Source organism: Balaenoptera acutorostrata, chromosome 3 (assembly GCF_949987535.1).
Source record: "Balaenoptera acutorostrata chromosome 3, mBalAcu1.1, whole genome shotgun sequence".
In the NCBI taxonomy this organism is placed as follows: Eukaryota; Metazoa; Chordata; class Mammalia; order Artiodactyla; family Balaenopteridae; genus Balaenoptera; species Balaenoptera acutorostrata.
The window spans coordinates 142,095,478-142,122,231 of NC_080066.1; the positions used below are offsets into that span (position 1 = coordinate 142,095,478).

General features: G+C 35.6%; 1 pseudogene; it reads right to left on the minus strand.

The window, feature by feature from the left end:
• Positions 1 to 1,780: 1,780 nt before the first annotated feature.
• Positions 1,781 to 24,931, minus strand: LOC114239214 (protein tyrosine phosphatase type IVA 1-like; annotated as a pseudogene).
• Between the last annotated feature and the right edge of the window lie 1,823 nt (positions 24,932 to 26,754).

Here is a 26,754-nt window from a genome sequence, read left to right on the forward strand (position 1 = left end):
ATGTCCATGGGGGTCAAGCCCTGGATGGGAGGTTAAAATAAAATTCTTGAATAAACTTGGGTGCTTCACTGTAATAAGGTGCAAAGAGTAGCTCTCTTTACATTTTATTTTATTTTATATTTTGCATGTTATTATTTATTTAGATGTTTCAGCTCTTACACTAGGGTTTTTACAAGCTGGTGAACACTGACAAATGATATCTTCCACAGAACTCTAACAACACTTTCCCAGACAGTATAAACATATGGTTGAAATAACATTAATATGCATCATAATTTTATCAGTTAACAAAAAAAAAAACCAATGACCAAGTACCCAAATATTTGGTTGCACAATGCAAAAGACGTATAAATTATTAGATGTCTACTCAATTCATTAGCAGAAACCCACTTTTTTTTGCAAGAGAGGCTGGGAAGAGAAGGGAAAAAAGTAACACTTCAAAGAAGAATAATAGTTGGTGAGCAACTTCCAGTGTTCATAAGAAAATTATAAGAATTTCAGAAATTTGATAATTGAAAATTATTTTAAGCATGATAAAGCATCCTACCTTTTAAAAATATTCACTACATTAAAGGATATATCCTACATGTTCTATATAAGACAAAGGCAACATTTTATGAAAAATATTTAATATCCCCTCCCACTGATTTTTTCAGACCCTCCCTGTTAAGTTGTACCATAAAGTACAAAGATAGGCTGTAAGGGTTTTTTGTCTGGAGTCATTACAAACATGTGCTTCTGTACAACGTAGATTTTCAAAATGGAGATTTTCCATAAGAACATAAAAGGAGGACTTCCCTGGTGGCGCAGTGGTTAAGAATCTGCCTGCCAAGGCAGGGGACACGGGTTCAATCCCTGGTCCAGGAAGATCCCACATGCCACGGAGCAACTAAGCCTGTGCGCCACAACTACTGAGCCTGCACTCTAGAGCCCGTGATCCACAACTACTGAGCCTGCCTGCCACAACTACTGAAGCCCGCACACCTAGAGCCCATGCTCTGCAACAAAGAGAAGCCACCGCAATGAGAAGCCCGCACACCACAACGAAGAGTAGCCCACGCTCACTACAACTAGAGAAAGCCTGCGCACAGCACGAAAGACCCAATGCAACCAAAAATAAATCAAGAAAGAAAGAAAGAAATTTATATATAAAAAAAAAGAACATAAAAGGAGATGCATATGAAGGTGTTAAATAATCAACATAAGATTTGGTAAAAATTCAGTAAATACCAATTGTTGTACAAACCTAATGTGGACTGGTACAAATACGAGAGATGTAAACATAAATTGAGCAGGCAAATAATCGTATAGGCCCTACTTTCAGTGTTTGAAATGACTGAAGGAATGAACCACATAAGTACAAGAATGTTCATAGTTCCTGGGATTTCAGTTTTCCGTGATACTAAAAATATACAAGTATTGTGTTGGATATTTTGGCACCTGATATCCCTAATTGTTTTATACTTTGATAAGATTCTGGCATGAGAATCAATTTAAAGACAACATAATTCTGCATGATTTCAGGAAAGGAACATTCCATTTGGTACAAAAAATAAGTATATTTTCAATGCTGAACAATGAGTATCTTTCATTAAGCATCCAAATAGGTTGACTGTAATTGAACCATAGAGATTATAATTATGCCAAGCTTGTGATCTGGTAAAACTACTTTACAGCCTGCTGTGGAAGCTTCATTAGACTTGCTCACTAAGCCACCATGTTGGCTAGTATGAACGGCAAATTAGGACCTGTCTCAAGTTTCACTTCTAAGTCAACAGCATCAGGCATCCTGGTTTTGTTGACTATAATAGTTGTTTCTAAGGTCATTGGAATTTTGAAGCACATCCATATTTTAGCATAATATTTCTTCATATACAAAAGTTCCTTGCTGTTAAAAGCTGCACACTACTTTTGTCTTATGAACTGCACTGCATCTTCATATTTCATTCCACCTTCTGTTAATACCAGGACGACAAACACTGGAGCTCTGCTAAGACCTGCAACTCAGTAGCAACACAACAACCATGTTTTTCACAAAACTTAATTTTTTACAAGACTTAACCAGTCATCAACAATCTGGCTGGATGGCGGGGCACCATCATCAAAAGGCCACTTGTGAACATGGATGCCTTCTTCCTTCACAAGGGCAGTGCTATCCTGTTGTGATAACTCCCTACTTCTTAAATTTCTCCATAAAATGTTTAAGGTTGCATTGGTTAGACTGAATGTAATAGGAAATCTCATGTTCTCGTATGAGACTTCCACAAGATCTGGAAGGTTTATTCAAGCTATGTTAATTTAGTTAAAAACATCCAATAAGGTTATGAAAAAAATTTTTTTAATTGAATATAGAAATGACATAAAGAAACTGTTCTATTTTAATATACTCCACTTGAAATTCTCAGTGCTTTGAGTGTGAAGCTGGAAGTAATAGGAAATGAAGTGAACTTCCTAACAAGAAGCTGCAATCTTTCAATCCAGTAATACTGCGGCAGTGGATAGGAAGCACACTGAGTTTTATCCCATCTAGGTCAGAACTCATTGCAAATATTCTGCAGATTTCAATTCAACACTCTGTCCAGGTTAAATGCTCGTATGGGGGTTTCTTGGTGAAATAGTGATGAATTTCTATATTTCACTTGTCTCCAGAGAGGCCATGCTGTGCCTGGAAGAATCTCCATTGGCTGTCAGAAACTCCATAAATGTGGCCAAGAAAGGAATACTCATTAAAGGCTGTGGTCTAATCATACACCTGGGCCGTAGGTGGCAGGGACACAGGTGGTGGTGGGGCATCAGGTTCTACCATGCAGTGAGAGGCCCCGAGGAGAGCCTGGTGCTAAGTTGGCCCACAGCAGAGGGAGCCAACATGCATGCTGAGGCTCAAAGATTAACTTTTATTCAAAGAAGGGAAAGCTGGGAAATGAGGGAATTCAAAAGCACATTAATGAAAAAATTTATGAACAGAACCTATTTAGCCAAGAGACTTAATGGATAGAGGCAGGATGTTTATGTGTGTTTTGCATGGAGAAATGTAAGGATGTACGTGGGGCTGGGCAGAAATGTCTCTTAGCTCTTTCTCAGGATTACTCTAGTCTCTGTTTCCAACAGGTAGACCAGAACTTCCTGGCTGAAAACTCTCTGCTAACTTCCCTTGTTTCAGAATAAAATCCAGAATTTTCATCACGCCATATATTGTCTGGCCACAGCCTACCTCTCCGTCTTCAATTACCACTCATCCTCACCACATTTGCCCTGTGCTCTAGCAATTCAGGTCCCTTGGCATAACTCTAAGATGCATGATTTCCTACTTCTGTCTCTTTTTAAAAAGGGCTGGTAAGAGTTAAAGCATGGATTCTCATGAAGGTCCAAACTCTTTCTAACATATTTAGCTTCCTTCTTGCTAATTGGAATCCAATTGTAGTATACAGCTATCTTTAGAGGCCATCTTAAAATTGATATACCCATTTCTTTGTACCATCAGTACAAAAATATAGGGCAGAATATGCCTTTAACTTTGGAGCCACCTGCCTCACTTACCAACTCCCAAGAGAGAGGGTCAGCGGCTTATCGAATTCCTGCTGATGATTCTGCTCAAAAGGCTGCTTTCAGCAATGCACAGGGCTCTAGTCGATGGAATCCTTATTTTTAGAAATGCTGCATTCCCTCTAGTCTAAAAATAGCCCCTGACAGATCTCAACATCTAAAAGCCCCTTGGGTAAAATGTACCCAAATTTATACCTTTGAATTTATAGAATCTGACTAGGAAAATTTCACATGGGTATAAAATTCCAGGGATTGAAGATAAATGAGATAACTCGTATAATATTTTGAGCTCTGTGGACATAAATTGCTATATACATCTAAGGCACAGTAGAATAATAGAAAAAAAGAATAAGGGGAACTTAAAATAACTACTCATCAAACAGGAAAGCAAGTCTCCTCACTAACTTTCAGTTACATCGGTAAGGGATAACTGTGAATTTTGATGTTAAAGGACTCGTGATCTTGGTGGATGGTTTCCCAAGCTTTTCCCTTTGTTTTTCCCGTGGATTTTCTATCCATTCCTCTAGTTCAGTTAAGACAGGAAGAAGGAAAAACACTTATTTTCTCTATGTGTTAGTGTCATAGAGTTTCCTAAACCAACAAGAAAGTCAGGGGGATATAAGTATTCCCTATTCTTTAGCAACTTGTTTTTTTCCTCCTCCTCCTCTCATCCCACTCCAGATACTCTTTCTGCTGAGGTGGGAAGGATTTCAGAAATCCTCCTTTTTCCCACAGCTTCATGCTAACCTCACAAACATCACACTTACCCTAGTTCTCTGGACTGCACCCACCAACCACATTACTCTCTCACTGCTATGCTGACACTTTTCTGTTACATTCCGCACACTGACTCTTTAGAGTCCCTGATGAAGTAGCACCATCAGGAGTGTTTTTCTCTTGCCTCTTCCCATTTGTCCCTCAAGGAGACAGACCAACATCACCTGCTATCACACCATTTCAAAATGGGGCAGATACATTTTAAGAAACACATTTACTGTACCATATTAGCCTGAAAGCATATATATCCCACTTCTCCAGGGAGAGTTTAGCCACTCCCCAACCCCTCCAGAGCTGCATCTCCTTTCATCCCTGCATGCCTCTGAGACAGCCATCTCATATCTATCCCCTCTTTTGCTCGGGGGAAAAGGTGGATAGATATGGGCTGTTCAACACTATTCAGGTTTAGGGATCCTAGTTTTCACAATTTATAGAGATAAACTTTTGAAACTTTATTAGACATGATTCATCAATCCCTTTGTAACTTTGGATTTCTCTTTGGCAAAAGTCTAGCTCATGCAACAAACAAACTTCTGTATGCCTATCTCTCATTTCCCAGGATTTCAGTTCTAGTATACTTGAAATTCAGAACATTTCTATTGGGATACAACTTGTAAATATTTTAATGGCTTTTCCATTAACGACCTCTAAATTACTATCTCTGAGACCTGTAACCTGAGTCAGTCATTAATGTATCCAAATGAGGAAGTCAGAAAGAAATGTGCTAAGTATTTGCATGGAGAACTACATACATTAAAATATATCTATGTAATGACCTATATGGAAATAGAATCTAAAAAAGAGTGGATATATGTGTATGTATAACTGACTCACTTTGCTGTATAGCAGAAACTAACACAACCTTGTAAATCAACTATACTCCAATAAAAAATATTAATAACAAATTTTTAAAATATACCTATGATTTGTATATTTCTACAAAGATACAAAAAGGATTTACAGAATCACATTGAAACAGTTTTAGTGAGCAATGTATGATAAATAAAAATAATTGGATAATAATTAGCATTTCTAATTTAAGATATGTACAATATAATTGGTAGTCTCTTAATTAAATGAGCTCTTATTATCCCTATCAAAATACCAAGGGCATTTTTCACAGAACTAGGAAAACTAATTTAAAAATTTGTATGGAAACACAAAAGACCTCAAATAGCCAAAACAATATTGAGAAAGAAGAACAGAGCTAGAGGAATCATGTTCCTTGACTTCAGACTGTACTACAAAGCTACAGTAATCAAAACAGTATGGTACTAACACAAAAACAGACACATAGATCACTGGAAAAGAAGAGACAACCCAGAAGTAAACCCATGCAGTTATGGTCAATTAAACTGTGTCAAAAGAGGCAAGAATATACAATGGAGAAAAGACAGTCTCTTCAATAAGCAGTGCTGGGAAAACTGGACAGATACATGTAAAAGAATGAGATTAGATCATTCTCTAACACCATATACAAAACTAACTCAAAATGGATTGAAAATCTAAATATAAAAGCAGAAATCATAAAACTCCCAAAAGGAAACATAGGCAGAACACTCTGACAAAAATTATAGCAATAGTTTTTGGACCTGTCTCCTAAAGCAAAGGAAATAAAAGCAAAAATAAACAAATGGGATCTGATTAAACTTAAAAGCTTTTGCGCATCAAAGGACACCATCAACAAAATGAAAAGACAACCTACTGAATGGGAGAAAATATTTGCAAATGATATTTCCAATAAGAGGTTAATAGCCAAACTATCTAAACAGCTAATATGACTCAGTACACACACAAAAAAAACCTGATTAAGAATGGGGGGACTTCCTTGCAGTCCAATGTTTAAGACTTTACCTTCCAATGCAGGGGGTGCAGATTCAATCCCTATTTGGGGAGCTAAGATTCCACATGCCTCGTGGCCAAAATACCAAAACATAACACAGAAGCAATACTGTAACAAATTCAATAAAAACTTTAAAAATGGTCCACATAAAAAAAAATCTTAAAAAATTAAAGAAATGCACAGAGACCTAAAGAGACATTTTCCCAAGTAAGACATACAGATGGACAACAGGCACATGAAAAGATGCTCAACACTGTTAATGATCAGAGAAATGCAAATTAATACCACAATGAGATATCAACTCACACCTGTCAGAATGGCTATGATCAACAAGAATACAAATAACAAATGTTGGTGAGTATATGGAAAAGAGGAAACCCTAGTACACTGTTGGTGGGAAGTGCAGCCACTATGAAAAACAGTATGGTGGTTTCTCAAAAAACTAAAAGTAGAACTACCATATGACTCAGCAATTCCTCTCCTGGGTATATACCCAATAAACCTCAAAAACACTAATTCAAATAGATACATGCACCCCAATGTTCATAGTAGTATTATTTACAATTGACAAGATATGGAAGCAACCTAAGTGCCCATCAACAGATGATTGGATAAAGAATATGTCCCCCCAACACACACACATGATAAAATACTACTCAGCCATGAAAAGAATGAAATTTTGCCATTTGCCAGAACATGGATGGACTTGGGGGGTATTTTGCTAAGTAAAATAAGTCAGACAGGGAAAGACAAATACTGTATGATATCACTTATATGTGAAATCCAAAAAATGAAACAAAGTAGTGAGTATAACCAAAAAGAAACAGACTCACAGATATAGAGAACAAACTAGTGGTTACCAGTGGGGAGAGGGAAGGGGGAAGGGGCAAATTAGGATTAGGGGATTAAGAGGTATAAACTACTATGTATAAAATAGATAAGCTACTAGGATATATTGTACAACACAGGGAATATAGCCATTATTTTGCAATAATGGAGTGCCAAATAATATGGGGTCATATTCTTAAACCTTCACAATTTGCACTTTGGTCCAAAATTATTTGCATTATTCCCACATTCAAAATACAGTCACTCTCTCCTGATAGCCTCCACAAGTTTGATCTCATTGCAGCCTCAGGCTCAGGGCTGAGGCCCAAGACCTCATTACAGAAGGGCACGAGGGCCCCCTGGATTAGTTTCCTTGGATGCATCTCCTCAGGTGTGGTTTCTCTCAATTTTAATATGTGTGAATTAAAATGAAAAGTTATCTTCCTCCTACACATCCAATATACACTGGTGGGGTAGGCATAGGATAAGTGCTATAGGAACAACTATTCAAAAGGAAAGGGGAGGTGGAAATGGGAGGCCCAAAGTTCACTGATACACAGCAATTTTGAAACCCAGTCAGACGCATGTTTGCAGTTCCTTGATTAGGAGCCAGTTCTGCAACCTGGGACTGATTCTTCAGAGTTCTTGGTTCCATCTTATTGGATCGTTGTTCTGCCACTTGAGTTATCCTTCCTTTCCCATAAAAAGGAGGCTGTGTATGCAACTGAGTCATTTTCTCAGACTGTCTCCTGTCTGTAGAGACTCAAAGATCCAAATGCTCTTTTGCATTTTGTGTTGCCTTTGTCCCATTCTGTCCACACTAACACAATTACATTAAAAATGATATGGGCTTTCTGTGTAGCAATTTATAACTGATTCTTTTAGACAGAGATCAAACCCACAAATCTTTTCAAGATAAACACTTTTCTACCTTGAGTTCCCTGCGAGGCTTCTATGGGAAAACACTCCTAAGATTCTTAGGGACCTATTGTTTACCAGTGAGGGGGTGTATTCTGCCAGGGATGCCCTTAAAATCTTTCGAAGGCTTTTTTTTTCTGTTTGAAAGGATTTATGTGACACAGTGAAATTTTTCTGAGGTCTTAACAAGGAATCTTATAGGCCCACCCAGGATTTGGTCTTTGCCCTGAAGCTATTTCTTAACTTAAACGTTATATTATTTTATTTTTGCCATCTGGAGAGACTGGCACTGAGAAATGATTTTATCTTAACACCCAGAAAGCCCTGGATCCTTTATATTTCTTCCAAATTATGCTTGAAAAATGAGTAATTCCTTTTTGTGGTTCATCTGTTTATAACTATAACTTATCATACATGGCTAAAAGAGTTTATACTTCCAATATTCTGCACAAAAATCTCAGCTAGATCTATCAGTTCATGAGGTACATTTTCTATTTTTAATATTTCCATGATTAAGAGTTTCGCAAAACATTCTGCACTACATGAAATGAATCTCCTTTCCTCCAGCTTCAAATAACATTTTGCTTAATTTCCTTTAAGTCCTCACTAACAATCTCCTTGAGGCCTATCTAGCTTCTATTTATGGACTCTTCAAGTCCACTCAACTCCTGCTCACTACTGGAGTCCAAAGCCAATGTCAGCTGTTTTAGGTTTGTGTTATAGATACAGTCCAATTCCAGATACTAAATTATGTTCTTTTTCTCTGTTACTGCATGAAAAATTAACTCAAAGCTTAATGGCTTAACATAGCAATCGTTTTTGTTATGTCTCACAATTTCTGCAGGTCAAGAATTCCTAAAGAGCATGGCGGTATGTTCTGCCTTGGTGTCTTTCATGAGGTTGCACTTGGATGGTAGCTGGAGCTGGAAGAGAAGGGGGCTGGAGCAGCTGGCACCTGCTAGGGCTCTCTCACTCAGTCTCAGGCTTGTCCCTGTGATTTTGCGTGGGCTCTATGGACTTCTACAGCATGGCAACCTCAGGGCTCTTGTACAAGTACTCCAGTGAGCGAGACAGTATTCTTATTTCCTTTTGTGACCTAGCTCAAAAAGTCACTTACCATCATTTCTCTTGTAGTCACAAATTCTCCCAAATTCAAGGGGAGGGGGAAATATACACCCCACTTCTCAATGAATTGGGGGCTATATTTTAAAACTGCTACGATGAATTTGGCTTATTTTAATCACGCTTGTTAAACAAGGTCTTGTTTCTTAACCACAAAGTCTAAGTCTCCTACGCAAATTTTTCAGGAATACAATTCTCATCTTGGGATGAAAGTACCATAGAATTAATTTGAATAGCTAAATCATGGACTCTTAAGCACCAAATAACATGGCACTAGGGTGTCTTAACCATCTTGTTTTTGTCCTTTCTGCCCTTCTAAAACAATGACTCGAATTCTAATAATCTAGCTTCCCTATAGATGAAGGCTTCTCTCTGTTCTGCTCAGTTGTTCCCCTTTTCTGACCGTTGCCAATTAAAACAAGAGATATTTTAAATCAATTACGCTAAATGGTATGACCTTTGGGTGAAAAACATGACCTTCTGCTCTGAAGAGTTTTTGCATTATACAGTTAACTTCTCTGCCCCCATAAAGGACCTGAAATTGAAGATTTCATTATATCTATCACTTAGCACAAGTATCTCATTGGAGTAATGCAGTCATTATAACAGGGGAAAGAGGACATTTTGGCTGCTTAATATTAACAGGCTATAATGTGATCCTGATGACTATTCAATTTCCATAATCTTGATCTTATTTCTGTCTAAGGGAATAGAAAACATCAAGATGCAAATAAAAATGTTTTTAACAACACTAGGTCCTTAAGACAAAATTTGGGGTTTTTTCCTCTAGTCATTTTTATTTGAAAAGCTGATTGGAGTTTCAGTCTTACATGAAAATAAAACCCTTAAATAGTTGAAGTATTGCTCATTCCTTAGGAACAGTCTTTAAATATTATGTCATTATGTAAAACTCCTGGGTTACGTGTACATTGCAAGTTAATTTCACTACTCATCATCCATCACAGCCATCATGGTATTACAACAGGAGCATAGAGTATGGATTTAAAGTGGAGGTACTTAATCTATCTCAATCTACCTGGCCTTTAATTTTACTTGTTTAACAAGAGCACACACTTTCATTTCCAGCTGACAATCTCATGTGATTGGCCAGAACTGGATCTACCTACATGTTTAATTAAGGGGTGACTAAATTCTTCCATAATATAAAATTTTCTTTCTCATAATATAAAATTTTCTCATAATATAAAATTTCTTTCTGACTTTCTCATAATATAAAATTCTCATAATATAAAATTTAAAAAATCCAGGTAGTTAGAGTCAGAGGAATTGGCATTTTGGAAGATCTTTATCTTTTTCATTCAAAAGTTACCTGACTCTAAAATACTCTTAACTCATACTCATGAAATTCATCAGCTCGTCATATGTACGAGGTTGTAGAGCCTGGCCTCTCATCTCAGTATTTTATATTATCAAACAGAAGCCACCAATGAATCTTAGTAGGTGTAATTAATTACATAAAGGATAAACCAAAAAGAAAATACATTGCTACTATCAACTTCTCTTAGCCTTATGGCCTATATTGTTAACTGGAGTACCACTTCGCATAGTTGTCTCTAGTTTTTACCCTCTGACCAGGTTAACTAAAGCAAGTCTGTGGAAACAGGCTAAGCTTCTACCTAGGAAATGAGGCAGGAATCCATCAGAAGTTAGGTGCTTTTCCTTATTCTGCAATGTAAGAAGGCATCAATATGTGCAGACCATGTTCTCATTGATTGATTGGTTCATTCATCCATTTATTTATTCAACAAACATTATGTAGTATAAATCACGTTCCATGCAGAGAGAACCTTCCATATGTGCTCATTCTGACTTTAAACAATTACAAAGATCTCATCTCTTCCATTCAGGACAGATGAGAGATGAGACAAAATGGATTTTGATTGTCTTCCAGAAAGTCTTGGAAGGAAAATTCAGGAACACTGGCTGTCTTTTAATGTCAGAAATCAAAACCTGAATGCAATTAGTTTGCAGAGTCAAATTTGATATAAAAAGAAAAAAAATCTTTTAATTGAATAATATTTTGCATTTCCAGACATCTCTATAGCATTTCATTATCTTCCGTAATTATCTTCAATATTATTTGCATGTGTCAAATAAATTGCCTGGGGCACTTGTTTGGAAGTCTTAAAATTAATTTGATCCTTTAAAAGCTTTAATTAAATTAATAATTATTTTATTCCTAGATAAAGCAAAACTCACTGACAATATACCAATTAGTATATAAAAATGTATACCTGTGTCTGTTCACACACACATATATACCTTTCATTTGTATGCCAAATACTCTTCAATTTTTTCATATGCGATTTCTCTGTTGATTCTCACAAAGCAATTAGGATAAATATAAACCAAATATGTATCCTAATTTTAGAAATTAAAGCATACCTAAATTTACCTAATTAGAGAATATACCAGTCAGGGTTATATCATAGAAACAGAACTGCTACAAGTGATATAGAATGAATAATTTATTTTAGGGGTTGGACATCATACAATTATGGGAGTTGTTGGAGCAGACTATTATTTCTGTGTCTAATGTTGAACCTCAAGTCACTAGAGGTTAGCCAGAGGGGCAGTTGGAAAACTGGATGTGAATGAGAGCAAGGACAAACTGGAACTTGCAAAAATAGAAGGAGACAAAGAATGGCAACTGGAACTTGTGAAAACAAACTGGAACTCATGTCTGTGTCTTACCATATCCAACCTCAATGCCATGGGTATATAGGACAAGCTGGCATCTTCACTACATAGTTGCACATGCACTTGTGCATAAGCCGAATTGCCTGGTGCCCTGCACCAACCTTCAGAGCTGCCTCATTTCCATCTACCAAATCTTGTGCACAATATCTCCTATGGACCATGCAAACCCAGAATCATGCAGAGGAGCTCTAAAAAACATGGTTTAGCTTAGCTAAGCTGACCCAGTACAGAGCCAATGTAGGGAGATGTAGGACAGAATCTGGGTCTCCTAACTTAAGTCTTCTCCCATTACATTTGCCAAGGCTAATGTCCAACAGTAAGCTGATGTCTAGCATTGTCCACAGAGAAGCAGAACTTGGAAGACAAACCACAAGAAAAAAAATCTAATCCACTTGAAATGTGATGACCTCTACAGTGGTATGGTAAAATCAACTTGCTCAGCAAGGAAGAAGAAAAATCTTGTATGTTGGTTTATGCACCAGGCACATTTCAATAGAAAATTAACCTTTGCTTTGATCTTCACTACCTTTCATCATTTATGCTATTATTTCAATAAACTACTCTCTTTAGGCAGCTCTTAGTAAGTAAATACAATCATAACAATAGTCATGAGGATTAGATTGATTATCTAATTGTCATCACTTACTTTGCTTCAGTGAAAGTATTTATATCCCTGTGCTGAGCCATCGGATCCACAACCATGTGAAAATCCAGTGCTTGACCAGGAAGTAAAGCACTATTAAATATGCAGGGACTTTCATCCTCTTCATTTATGATTTGTCTAGCCAATTAACAACACTTATTAGATGAGAAATCTAAATCTTTAGGAAACAATGAATTATAGAAAAATTTCTCTTCTGTTTATTTCCAAGGTGCCCTTTATCCTGATTTTTCTCCATCTCCCAATTAAGGGGAACCTGGGCCTGAGGAACGATAGGAAAGCCTAAAGTTTGTGTGTTCCATTGTCTCCTAGCTGCAGTTTGTAGAGCCTAGAGGAGATGTACAAGACAGAAGGTCCTGGGGAAGAAAGAAAACCTGTGAGACAGCTCTTTTAAATGAGTCCAAGGGGCTAGAAAGAAAGTGAGAATTCAGGCACACAGAAACAAGGAACAAACAAGATGAAGAATGGGGATAAAGGTAGAAATGAAAGATAGGTGCCCAAACCCCTCAGGCAACCTTTGTTTTCAAGTGTGGACAGAGAGCCCCATGTGCCATGACCTTTTGGAAGAACTATTAGGGAGAAATGAGACTCAGACCCTAGAGAGGACTGCATGATACAGAGGGGTAGAATGGGGAGGGTGGGAGGGCGGCTCAAGAGGGAGGGGATATATGTATACATATAGCTGATTCACTTTGTTTTACAGTAGAAACTAACACAACATTGTAAAGCAATTATACTCCAATAAAGATGAAAAAAATAACTTTTAAAGAATAAATTATAAAAGAAACCTATAAAGAAAAAATAACTGCACATGGATCTTCAAATATCTCGATAAAAATTTCAATTAAAACAAACAAACAAAAATACATAACAAATGGTGGTCATTACTACACAGAGCCTAGAGATTGGAATTAAGAAGAGGCAGGGTCAGAATCAAATACTGTAGAAACTGAAAAGAAGGATCAAAGCCTAGGAGCTTCCTCCAGGGCACCTTTACACTTTCAGGCCTATCCCAGAGTTACCCACCACGACCACATATAGGCCATTCTTCCCAACTGCTATACACTGAGAGGGATTTGTTAAAATTATAAAATTCAGTACAGAACTGTGATCTCTTTAGCATATTTTCCATCATGTCTAGCAGTACCTGATATGAGAACAAATCAGCAAGACTGACTGTTACACAGGAAATATTCCCTGGTCAGTAACAATAGCTCTCAAGTTTGCTGTGGAGGAGCAGAGGGGCAGCTGATGTGAGTGAATGTCAGCACCTGAGCTTGTAGCTGGGGTGATATTTACTTTTAATGGCTGCTACTTTTTTTGAAAGAGCTGACCTACTTTTTTTCTCTTCACTCAGCTTCCACCTCCCACTGGCCCCGAGAAAAGGGGCAGGTTGAAAAAAAACCTGTCACAGTATTATATCAGAACCTCTACAGAATGTCATGAGAGGAGAAAACATGGAAAATAATAGAGTTCGAAAACATTTTCTTTTGAGGAAAGGAAAAGTTAGATTTACTCTAGAATCACCCAGACATTCAGGGAGGATTTCATGTCATTCATCCATAGTTAAAATTTGGAAACACTTGAATTGGCAGGTGGACTAACCAAGATCTATTTGCTGTAATTAAACACGTGATATAATAGTCACCTTATGGTAATTCTTTAAATGATTGCAAGCAGCTGGACTTTTTCAAGTTCTAACGTGCTTAAATATACAATAACTGGCAGTGATCAAGCTAAATATGGTAGAAATAAAATAACATAAGAAACTATATTTACAATCATTTCAAAGCTCTAACTAGAATTAGAATGATGGAAGAGAAACTCTAAACTTACTCTTGCAGCTTTCTCTAACTTTGTAGAACAAAACTCTGAACTCTCACCTAAAGGGTAAACCCACCTGATGTGAGATGTTTTTAATTAGATTGAGCCAGACCCCAGAGTGGGTCAGGAAGGAAAAAAGAGGAAAAATCTTCCTCAGAGCTTTTCTTCTACCACTGTTCTCCTGAATAGGCCTAGAAAATAGTCCAAACTTTCTCCCTGGGACAAAAACATAAAGACATATCTTGTTTTTGAAAATAGTGCATGGTCTTTACATGATTTTCAACTCAATTCAACCCTCTTTGAGTACTGTTCTATGCTAGGTACATATGTTAGGCCTCAAACCTGGGCCCTAAATATGAAGAAGACACAATTCCTGGGCCTAAAGAATTTAGTCCATTATGGGAGATGAACCCTTTAGTACTAACTATAAAGCAAAGCGATGGCGATGTTTGAAAAAAGCAAAAATGCATGTCTATGGTATCCCAAATGACTTCCTCAGCCATCATTCATTTAAAGGCTTTTGCCTTTGTCATATTGTTTTTATGTTAATGGAAGGATTTATGAGGCTGTGCTAGAGAAAAAAAATGTTAAAGGCATACTTATACAGAGCTAGCAGTATCTCCTTTGTCAATAACAAATCTAGGTAATTTTAGTTCCTGCTCAATTATGCAAAAGGAAATTGATAGAAGACAGTATAAAACATAGATGTGAATAATACAGAGTAACTCAAGGAGATGGAAATGGAGCAGATTATTCAGACTTCAAACAGGACTGCTAACAAAGATGGCTTTGGTTTCTTGCCACTTCCTTTAGAGCTAGAGAGAACAAGGTGATTTTACGTATTGGAAGTATAAATTGCTTGTACATAGATTTCCCCTTTTCATCCTCAGATTGGATGAAAGGAAAACTATGCCAACTGAAAGCAGGCTTTACATTCTCAGACTCCCTGTTATCTTTTATTTGATTTTGTCATGTTTGACTTTCACTAGCCATTGTTCTTCCAAACCCTTGATCAGGCAGTTTTTCTGGACCCTTCTTCTGAAGTATGATATGACCTTTATTTTCCATTTTTTAATGAATTGACTTATCAGGAGTCATTCTAAATTAAGCATAATAACAATGGAATTCTACATGAAAGACATTCTGGATTTCTGAATGTGCACCAAGAAGAATGTCATTTGAAATAATTAACTAAAAGTAGAATTTCCTATAATAAATCTACCTTGTAGATCAAGTATGAAGATGCTTTTTGCTGGTTTCTGTTTCAACCGTGACTTGCTGCAGACATTTACTCCCTCTGAGGACTCAGTGTTACTGCTTAAGTTAGGACCTTAAATATATAAACATTCTCACAAAAGATAGAAATCAGTGTCCATATAACACAGATGACACTCTAAATTCAACCTTATCTGGAAATAGGGATTTTTGCAGAAATCATTAGATAAAGTGAAGTCATTCTGGATTAGTGTGGGCCCTAAATCCAATGACTTGTGTCCAACAAGAGAGGACACACGGAGATTTCCACAGAGGAAGGACACCATGTGAAGACAGAGGCAGAGATTGGAGTGATGCCTTCACAAGCCAAAGAATGCCAATGATTGCTGGCAGAGAAGGCCTGGGAGAGAGGCCTGGAACAAATTCTCCCTCAGAGCCTCCAGAAGAAAACAATCTTACCGACATCTTAATTTTAGACTTCAAGCCTCCAAAACTGTGAGAGAATAAATTTCTGTTGTTTTGAGCCACGCAATTTGTAGTAATTTGTTATGGCAGCCCTACAAAATTAATATGGTTTCCAATTATTTTTATAACCAAAATACCCCAAGCCTCATTAACATCTGGGCAGGCAAAGAGTCACACATGTAGTAATAACTCAGATTTAATTGGGACTTGCTCACACTTTCTGATGCATGATATTCAGGCCCTTTGAAAAGATTTCCCCCTCCTCACAATCAAAATCCTTTATTTCTGGGTATCTCCAGGGAGGGTTTCTTGGGTACGCACCAATGTCTGCCCCAGTAGACCTTTTCATGGCCCCTGTGGATATCGCTCTTTGCCTGGTACTGTCAATGAAAAACTGAAGAACACGAGGTGCCAAAGTTTCAGGGGGGTTCTGTGACACAGGAGGGAGGTAAGCCTCGCTAACCCTTCTGTGTTACCTTGAGATAAAGGGTTTCTAAAACATTACTGATTTAGTAAAATAGCTTTTTAAATTTCTAAGTGTGTCTTTCTCTCTCCCTAGAAACTAGGCAAGGGGCTATGAAGAAAACAGGGGAAATTCAAATAATATCCGTCAGACTGAACCTATTACTGCCTCTCCATCAGTTAAGGAAGTTTTCCTTTCATCCAATCTGAGGATGAAAAGGGGAAATCTATGTACAAGCAATTTATACTTCCAATACGTAAAATCATCTTGTTCTCTCTAGCTCTAAAGGAAGTGGCAAGAAACCAAAGCCATCTTTGTTAGCAGTCCTGTTTGAAGTCTGAATAATCCGCTCCATTTCCATCTCCTTGAGTTACTCTGTATTTTTCACATCTATGTTTTATACTGTTTTCTATCAATTTCCTTTTGCATAATTGAGCAGGAACTAAAATTACCTAGATTTGTTATTGACAAAGGAGATATCGTTAGCTCTGTATAAGTATGTCTTTAACATTTTTTTTTTCTCTAGCACAGCCTCATAAATCCTTCCATTAACATAAAAACAGTATGACAAAGGCAAAAGCCTTTAAATGAATGATGGCTGATGAAGTCATTTGGGATACCATAGACATGCATTTTTGCTTTTTTCAAACATCACCATCGCTTTGCTTTATAGTTAGTACTAAAGGGTTCGTCTCCCATAATGGACTAAATTCTTTAGGCCCAGGAATTGTGTCTTTTTCATATTTAGGGCCCAGGTTTGGGGCGTAACATATGTACCTAGCATGGAATAGTACTCAAAGAGGGTTGAATTGAGTTGAAAATCATGTAAAGACCATGCACTATTTTCAAAAACAAGATACGTCTTTATGTTTTTGTCCCAGGGAGAAAGTTTGGACAATTTTCTAGGCCTATTCAGGAGAACAGTGGTAGAAGAAAAGCTCTGAGGAAGATTTTTCCTCCTTTTTCCTTCCTGACCCACTCTGGGGTCTGGCTCAATCTAATTAAAAGCATCTCACATCAGGTGGGTTTACCCTTTAGGTGAGAGTTCAGAGTTTTGTTCTACAAAGTTAGAGAAAGCTGCAAGAGTAAGTTTAGAGTTTCTCTTCCATCATTCCAATTCTAGTTAGAGCTTTGAAATGATTGTAAATATAGTTTCTTATGTTATTTTATTTAGCTTGATCACTGCCAGAGTTATTGTATATTTAAGTACATTAGAACTTGAAAAAGTCCAGCTGCTTGCAATCATTTAAAGAATTACCATAAGGTGACTATTATATCATGTGTTTAAATACAGATTGAAAAGAATGTGGATTTGCTACATAGGAAAGAAGCCTCATGATGGTAATTTCCTTCAGAAGCTGCTTTCACATCTGAAACCTAGGATATACTACTTAACTCATTTTCTGGCATCCAAAACAAAGTATAAAAATAAGAAGTGGAGAAAATGTTCTTCTATTACCGACAAGAAAAACTCTGCCTTTATTCATGCTGAAAACCAAAGTCAGCCGAGGGAGAAACTGAAGCTCCTGGCAGGTGAAGGGAATGTCAGTTTCAGGACTTCGTGGAGCCTGGTTTTCACATCTTCCTCTCACAGCCTCCAGCACTTTCTGAAGCCAAGTTTCAGTCTGTGGGCCAGACTAATATATTGACATGAAATCTCCTGCGCTACTTTGTATCCTTCTAATAAACAATGCTTTATCATAAGAAGTTTACTTTCATATATTAAAAAATAAAATACATTTTAGAATCCTCTAGAATTTACAATATTTCTGAAGGTCCTTGAGATGATAGCATTTTCAACTCATAGCATAGTACACTGCCACTGCAAGTTCCTGTTCAGATAAACTTTGTATATTACAAAATGGATTCTCCCCAATGCAAAATAATAATAAATAATGGCTACATCTACCATCTAATTTTTATTACTTATTATCTGTGGTTCAGCATGTTAACTATAATGTAACAATTATAAAAGGTTATAGCATTTTCCATTACAATTATTAGCAGCATTATAATGTTAGCAGTGTTATAATGGTTCAAGTTAAGCTCATCCTTATAAAAACTGAATGTTTCATAAGAACAAAGAATTGACTAGAAATGTCAATTTAATGGGAATATGACGGAAAGTTAAATTTCAATATCATCTAATGCACTATTTTTACTGTTAAGAACTAGTTCTATGTCAGAATAAAAAAATGCAAAACATAACAAAGAGAACTTCCAGGGACAACCCACACTTGTCTTCAACTTACTAGTAGCACATTCAGAGAGTAAAATTTACTAGTGGCACATTTAGAGGGTAAAATTGTGACCCATGTACCACATTTTGGTGGTTATTTCAAATATTTACTCATGATTCAGTTTTTGATTTGGACTTGAGGGCAATGTATATTAGCAGCACAGCTAGAAGTAATGTCAAGAAATAGACCAGTTGTTAAAATATTACTCCATGGCCTTTGTAGTGTGCTGTTTAGTCTTAAGTGACACTCTGACAGTGAATTTTTGCATTGATGCTTCAAAGTATAAAAATAATCTGCTGAATTGTATCTAGGGGAGAAGATGAAATTCTGATTATCACAACAAATATTTATGAGGACTGGAAACATTTTAAAAAATGCTTAAGAATCCCAGAGTTAAAATGTCCTTCCTGAGATGGTCTACCCAGTCCCAAAGCATGAGATAGCATTGCAGCTAAGTAAGTACACTATTTGAGAAATTGGAGATTCTAATAAATTGTTTATTTTTCCCACAAAATATTCAACAGCTTTTAGATCTAGGAAATGTTTTCATCTAATCAACAACCTGTAGGTCTAAGTAAAAGTCCTTTTTCACTGTTACTCAGCATAACAAAGAGAAGATTTTGACATACACAGATTGTTAGCAGTACATTGCTCTTCCATCTCCAAATGAAAATTAACACATGAAGCATATTTGAAAAGGGCTCTGGAGGAAATAGCTCCTGAGGCCAGGGCTCTTCAGTTTTTTGTTGGACCAACCCACCTTCCATGTACAATCTGTTTTCCTCTTCCAAACTTTGACAGCACTTTCATCATTATTGGCAACAGAATTGTCAGATGAGGTGATCCAGTTCAGACTAGAAGGACTATCTTCACACAAATCTGAGAGGTAAATGCTTGTCTGTCAGCATATATCCTTTTTAATATATTCACATTTTTCTTTCTAGATTACTTTTTGATGGAATGAGATTAATAGACATGTTTCTCATTGAAAAATTTGTAGCATGTTCTTCTTTCGCCCTAAACTTACCTCAACGACTTTAAACAGAAACTTCCAACCCATTGTCCTAACATTTAAAAATTCTCCATTTTATATTTAACATCTTTATTGGATTATAATTGCTTTACAATAGTGTGTTAGTTTCTGCTTTATAACAAAGTGAATCAGCTATACATATACATATATCCCCATATCTCCTCCCTCTTGAGTCTCCCTCCCATGGGGAGTGGGAAGGGTAAGCTGGGAAAAATTCTCTATTTCAAAATTTAATTACAGTTCTTTTTTCTTTGGAAGTGAAATTTACATACAGTGACATGCCTCTGTCTTAAGTGTACAAATCTAGTAGTTTTGAAGAAGGCATACACCTGGGTAACTCATACTCATGTTAAAATATAAAACATTTTCCTTACTTCAGACTATTCTCTCATGCTCTTCCTGTGTAATTTCTCCCCATTAAAAGCAACTATTTTTCTGATTTGTTTTGCCTGTTCTAGGGTTTCATATAAATGGAATCACACACAGCATGCAGTCTTTAGATCTGGCTTATTTCCTTTGGTATAATGTTTATGAGATTCTTGCACATTGTTGTGTGTAATTTTTTTATTGTTGTTAAGAAGTAGTCCATTGCATGATTAAACAAGAATTTGGTTATTTTACTGCTGATAAATATTTACATGGTTTCCAGTTTTATTACTACTGTGAATAAAGCTGCTGGAACATTCTTGTACAAGTATCTATGTGGACAGGTTTTTATTTCTCTTGGGTAAATGCCTAGGACTGAAATTGTTGGAGCATAGAGTAGTAGTATATTTAACCTTAAAAGAAACTTCCAAACTGTTTTCCAATTTTCTGTTTTTTATCATTTTATTCTCCCACTAATAACATAAATAACATATAAGAGTTTCCGTTGTTATCCAATCTCCCCAAAGTTTGGTACTGACAGCCTTTTTAATTTTAGCCATTCTAGGGACTTGCAGTGACATGCTATTATGGTTTTAATAGCTAATGTCCTGAAAACTAATACAAGCTTGCCTGTGCTTATTGGGCATTCATGTATCATCTTTATCAAGTCCTTTATATGTTTTTAAAACTGGATTTTGTCTATTCTTGACTTATAAGAATTCTTAGTGTATTCTGCATATAAAGTGTCATATATATGTTATATAAATATTTGCTGGTTCATTTTCTTAAAGCTCTATTTTTATGAGTAGAAGTTTAAATTTTGATTAAGTATACCATAACATTTTTTTCTTTTATGGTTGCTTTCTGTGTCTGCCTAAGAGATGTTTACCTAACCCCAGGTCACAAAGATATTCTCATTCTCATGTCTTTTTTCTAGAAGTTATATAATGTTAGCTTTTAGTTTTAGGTCAATAATCTTTCTCAAACTTCTTTTTTTGTATATAGTGAGACATTGGAGTTGAAGTTTACTTTTTTCATACGTATATTCAGTAATACAAAATCATATTCAAAACCATTAGTTGCAAATGGTTGAATTTTTATTGAATTGTTCCATTGAATTGTTTGGATCGCTGTATCAAAAATCAACTGGAACAACTGAGAAATCCCAGACAGGATAACACAACAAGCAAAGAAAGTTTGAAAGGTGGAAAAAAAAAAGGTGGACAGCCTAGGCTTCTGGGGACTTGAGGAACAACAGTGGTGAGTTCTGTTTCCTCATTGCCTTCTATATATCTCTGGACAGAGTGCTGCAGAAGCCTCCAACTCTGAAAGCCAATAGGCACAGTTAAAAAGGCTTCAAGTAAACCCTTACCTCTAGTTTAAGGGCCCACAATAGGGTGACCCAACAAGAATAAACTTATTGGCAATTCCCACCCTACTCCAATCAAATACCAATGGAAAAAGTTCACCCCCACCCACTATCGTTTCAGAAAGACCAAGTGGAAATTAATCTTTCACCCACTCCCCAGTCCAACAGAAGCAGGCAGCACTCTGATTCCCCTGCCCTATGCTGTGATGAGCTAAGCAGGAAGCTGCTGTTACATCCTTGCTGGCCTACAGAAAGCTGTGCTCCAATTTCCCCAGCAAGGATTTGTCAGTGGGGTTCAGCAGCAACTGAACTTCTATTTCCGCCCAGCAGCAACCGGCTTAGCAAAGCAGTGTGAGGTGGGACTCGGCACCGTCAGGCTTTACTCCCGCACCCATTTAGGGCCAAGGGGGTGACTAAGATACTATCCAATTATTCATCAACGAAGTAGAAGGAGGTGTGGGAAGCAGGGCTAGCTGGCATTCTGTTTCCCCCTCCCCTCTTCTGATATCAAAGGGCGAGGAGTTGACTATACATACCCAATTGGCCCTAGTGCTATACTTCAACATGAAGACTGCCTACTAATAAAAGATGATAAAAAAATAGAATCCATAGTCTCTCAACATAACATCCAAAATATCCAGGAGACAGTAGATAAAAATCACATACCAAGAACCAGGAGATGATTTAATTATTGGAATTATCTGATAAGGTTTCAAAGCAGCCATCATTAAAATGCTTTAATAAACAATTATATATTCTTTTGAAATACATTAAAAATTAGAAAATCTTAGCAAAGTAATAGAAACTATAAAAAATAATCAATATAAACTGTAGAGCTAAAAAATATAAATACCAAAATTTTAAAACTTGATAAATAATGGAATGGGGATGACAGAGAATGGAATCAGTGAACTTGAGCATACAACAATAGAATTTATCCAGTTTGAACAACAGAGAGAAAATAAATTTTCTAAAAATGAACAGAGTCTCAGGGACCTTTGGAACAATAACAAAAAAGTTAATGTTTATATCATTAGAGTGCCAGAAAGAGAAGAGAGAGAGTTGAACTGAAAAATTATTCAAAGAAATAACAGCTGAAAACTTCCCATATTTGGCAAAAGACATAAACCTACAGATTCAAGAAACCAAACTAATTTCAAATAGGATAAACCAAGATACATCATCAGTAAATTTTAGAGAGCTAAAGACAAAGATAACAACCAGCCTGAAAAAAGCCCACAGTATCTATAGGGGAACACCGATTTAAATGGAGACCAGGAGGAAGTGACACAATATTTTTAAAGTTATGAAAAAGAAAGAACTGCCAATGGCACATTTTATGTCCAGGGAAATATCCTTCAGAAAGGGGGAATAAAGGCATTTTCAGATGAATCCATAACCCATGTGTGATCATGATATAAAAATCAGACAAATCTCAATTGAGGGACATTCTGCAAAATACCTAACCAGTACTCCTTGAAACTATCAAGGTTATCAAAAACAAGGAAAGTCTGAGAAACTGTAACCACCCAGTGGAACAAAAGAGACACATGATGACTAAGTGTAATGTGGAATCCTCAACTGGACATGGAACAGAGAAAGGACATTAAGAAAAACTAAGGAAATATGAATAAAGTATAGATTTTAGTTAATATGTCAGTTCATTAATTGTGACAAATGTACCATACTAAAAATAAGATGTTAATAATGGCAGAGTCTAGGTGGGGGATATATGGGAACTCTCTGTACTCTCTTTGCAAGTTTTCTGTAAATCTAAACCTATTATAAAGTAGGAAGTTTATTTTTAAAAGATGCCCTTAAGATATAAAGAAGTCTTACAACTGAATAATACGAGATAGCAATCCAAAACAAATGGCCAAAATATTTGAAAAGATCCTCAGAAAAGAAGTTCAGATGGCAGATAAGTACATAAAAAGATTACCAACACTATTAACTATTAAGGAAGTATGAATTAAAGCTGCAGTGAAATACCACTAGACATTCACTAGAATGACTGTAATCAAAAAGACTGACAATGTGAAGGGTTGGCAAGAATGTTGAATAAATGTTGCTAGAAATGCAAAATGGTACAGCTACTTTACAAACAGTTTGGCAGTTTCTTGTGAAGTTAAATATACATTTATAGAATCCAGGAATCCCATGCCTAGATATTTGCCCAAGAGCAATTAAAACACAGCTCAATCAAAACACTTGAACAAAAAATTCTGAGGCCATTTTATTCATCAAAGTCTAAAAGTGAAAAGATCCCTAATATCTGTCAATTGTCAAATGGAAGAACAAATTGTGGTATATCCATACCATAGAATACTACTTAACAATTGTGATGTTTTTGTTATGTGCCAACTTGGTCATGCTGAACTAAAGTTCCCAGAATTCCTTTTTCATCTATGTTTCTGGTTAGCATGTGATACTTTTAATGTTCTTATTTTCCATTTGTATATTCTCTTGGATAAAGTGTTTTTTCAAGCCTTTTGCCCATTTGTTAGTTGGGGTGATTTTTTCCTTTCTGTTGAGATATGAGAGTTCTTTACAGATTCTTTATGTATTCTGGATACACATGTTTTGTTGGAGATCAGATTTGCAAATATTTTTCCCAGTCTGCAGCTTGTCTTTTTATTCTCTTAGCAGTATTTCATTGCTTATTCACAGCAGTGTATCCACTGAAAAAAATGTTAATTACGATGAAGTTTAATTTGGCAATCTTTTTTTCTCTTTGATGGACTGTTCTTTTAAAATTGTGTCTGGGAACTTTTAACCTAAATCCCAGTAATAAAGATTTTCTCCTATTTTAAAGTTTTATTATAGTTTTATGTTTTGAATTTAGTTCTATGGTTCATTTTGAATTATTTTTGTATAAGGGATGAGGTTTGAGTCAAGATTGTTTTTTTGCATGTCAAATTATCCCAACACCATTTGTCAAAAAGACAATCTATTCTGTATGAAATTGGCTTTGCAACTTTGTCAAAAATCAATTGGCCAAATGAACTGAATTATTCTGAATTGTACATTTAAAAGCATAAATGTGATTAACTTCATGTGTATTTTCCCACAATAAAATATCAGCTGGTCATATTTATGAGGAACTATTTATGGATTCTATGTTCAATGAAACATCTATCTGCTCTGTTGACATCTGTATCTGCTCATTCACCAGGACCATGCTGTCTTGATTATTTAGATTTTTACATGTGTTTAAATTGGGTAATGTGAGTCATTCGACTTTATTTTTCTTTTTCAAAATTACTTTGGTTATTCTATTTTTTTACCTTTCCCTATAAATTTTTGAATCAACTTGTCTAGTATCTATCTACAAAAATTCCTGTTGGGATTTTTCTTCAATAAGTAGATTAGTTTGGGGAAAATTGACATCTTAACTATTTTTTTTCAGCTTTGCTGAGGTGTTATTGACAAAGAAAATTGTAAGATCATCTTAACTATTTTAAGTATTTCAATCCAAGACATAGTATACCTTCTGATATACTTACATCGTCCTTGAATTGTTTCATTAGTGATTCGTAGCATTATGCATAGAGAGCCTGCACATGTTTTGGTAGATTTATACCTAAAAATTTCAAGTTTTGGTGCTAATGTAAGTTATACTATTTTTCAAAATTTCATTTTCCAGTTATTCATTGCTAGTACATAGAAATAAGATTGATATTTGTGTGTTGACCTTATGCCCTGCTGCTTTACAAGACATTTATTAGTTCTAGAAACTTTTTGATAGATTCCACGAACATTTTCACCTAGATAATCATGTAATCTGTGAATAGGGACAGTTATGTTTCTTTATTTCTGATATATATGCTTTTAATTTCTTAGATTTTCTCTACCTTATTTTCTCTACCTTATTGTACTGACTATGACTTATAATGTTGACTAGTAGTGGTGAGGGTAGACAGTTGGCTTTATTCACAATGTTAGAGTGAACACATTCAGTTTCTTACTATTAAGTGATATTTGTGGTAGGTTTTTGTAGATGTTGTTTATCAAGTTGAGGAAGTGCCTTATATTCCCAGTTTGATGAGTTTTTGTGATGAGGGAATAGATGTTGAATTTTGTCAAATTCTTTTTCTGCATCAATTGATATCATTATGTGATTTTTTTTCTTTATTGCATTAATATGGTGGGTTACATTGACTGACTTTCAAACATTGAACAAACTTTCAGTTCCTGGAATAAACATCATTCAGTTATGTTGTACTCTTTTTTCTATATGTAATTAGATTAAATTTGCTAGTATATTACTGAAGATTTTTTGTGTCTGTATTTAAGAGAAATACTTGTCTATAGTTTACTTGTATGTCTTGGCAGAAGTTAGCATTAATTTATTATTATTATTGATGTTTTCAAAGAATCATCTTTGGGTTTCACTGATTTTCTCTATTGATATTTTCAACGACTCATCCTTGGGTCACTGATTTTCTCTTTTCAATTTTATTGAATAGATTTGGTTTTTATTATTTCCTTTATTCTACTTACTCTGGGTTATTTTACAGTTTTCAGTTTTTAAGGTGAAAAAATAGATTATTCAGTTGAGATCTTGCTTCTTTTCTAATATAATCATTTAAGGGTATAAATTTACCTCTAAGCACTGCCTGAGATACATCCCACAAACTTTCATTTATTTGGACTTTCATACTCATTCAGTTCCAAATATTTTCTAATTTTCCTGTGACTTCCTTTTTAATCCATGTATCATTTAGATATGTTGTTTAATTTTCAAGTATTTGGAGATTTTCTTGTTATCTTTCTGTTATTAAGTTCTTGTTGAATTCCATTATGGTCAGAGAACATAATTTGCATGATTTCAATTATGTTAAATTTGTTTAATGTTTGGTTTAAGATATAGTAGTTTTTAAAAATTTATTTATTCAACAATTATTTTAAAAATACCTGTTATGTATTACACATTGCGCTAGGCAATAGAGATACAACAGTAAACTATAGAGGAGAGGATATTCCTTGCCCTTATGGGTAAGTGAGAGAAATCAAGTGGAGAAAAGAGATATTAGGTATGCAATTAGTTAATCATTTAAATATAATATTGATAAGTATTACAAAATTGATCTGTATAAGAGTTTTATCAGATTCTAGTTTGAGTAAAAAAAAACTACATATTTTCTCAGTATAGTATTTCTAATATAATATTTTATTTCAAAATAACATCTATTTGAAAACATTATGGCGATTTTGGTCTTAATTCGTTTTTGTAATGTATAACTTTTGCCACCTGATCGTAAGAAAGTCAAAGAATGTTTTTATAGATTATAGTGAAACGGCTATATAAATTTGGAACAACTTGACTCTAATCTTCCAAAGCAGAGGTTCTCCAAGTGTGGTTC